The sequence below is a fragment of the Schistocerca cancellata genome, chromosome 2, assembly GCF_023864275.1.
Source record: "Schistocerca cancellata isolate TAMUIC-IGC-003103 chromosome 2, iqSchCanc2.1, whole genome shotgun sequence".
Taxonomy (NCBI): Eukaryota; Metazoa; Arthropoda; class Insecta; order Orthoptera; family Acrididae; genus Schistocerca; species Schistocerca cancellata.
In genome coordinates this window covers 899,031,427-899,032,129 of record NC_064627.1, presented here as the reverse complement: position 1 = coordinate 899,032,129, position 703 = coordinate 899,031,427, and the positions used below count along the sequence as shown (strand labels likewise).

Here is a 703-nt window from a genome sequence, read left to right as displayed (position 1 = left end):
TCGTTTTTTCAGAAACGGTCGAATGTCTACGGATAAGCCGAGATAAGTGTTCGCTTATTTAGACTTCTCTTCCACTGATGCTAAGTTACTGGGAAATCGGGTTATGGCACTTGCCGTGTTCTTCTCGTCAGCGTACCTGCACTTGATGTGTCACTCTGACACCTGATGTGTCGCACACACCCCAGCAGCTCTAACCTCATCACCCTCTTTTTTGTGGTGGTAAGCTGCTATGGGAGCCAACGGCCTTGTCGCAGTGGTAACACCGGTTCCCGTCAGATCACCGAAGTTAAGCGCTGTCGGGCTGGGCTAGCACTTGGATCGGTGACCATCCGGTCTGCCGAGCGCTGTTGGCAAGTGGGTTGCACTCAGCCCTTGTAAGGCAAACTGGGGAGCTACTTGAGTGAGAAGTAGCGGCTCCGGTCTCGGAAACTGAGTCCGCCGCTCGTGGTCTCGCGGTAGCGTTCTCGCTTCCCGAGCACGGGGTCCCGGGTTCGATTCCCGGCGGGGTCAGTGATTTTCACCTGCCTCGAGATGACTGGGTGTTTGTGTTGTTCTCATCATTTCATCATCATCCAGGAAAGTGGCGAAATTGGACTGAGCAAAGATTGGGTAATTGAACGGGCGCTGATAACCACGCAGTTGAGCGCCCCACAAATCAAACATCATCATCATCATCATCGGAAACTGACGTACGGCGGGAGAT

General features: G+C 53.3%; 1 pseudogene; it reads left to right on the top strand.

Moving 5' to 3' along the window:
- The first annotated feature begins 235 nt into the window (after positions 1-235).
- Positions 236-353, top strand: LOC126163505 (5S ribosomal RNA; annotated as a pseudogene).
- The last annotated feature ends 350 nt before the right edge of the window (positions 354-703 follow it).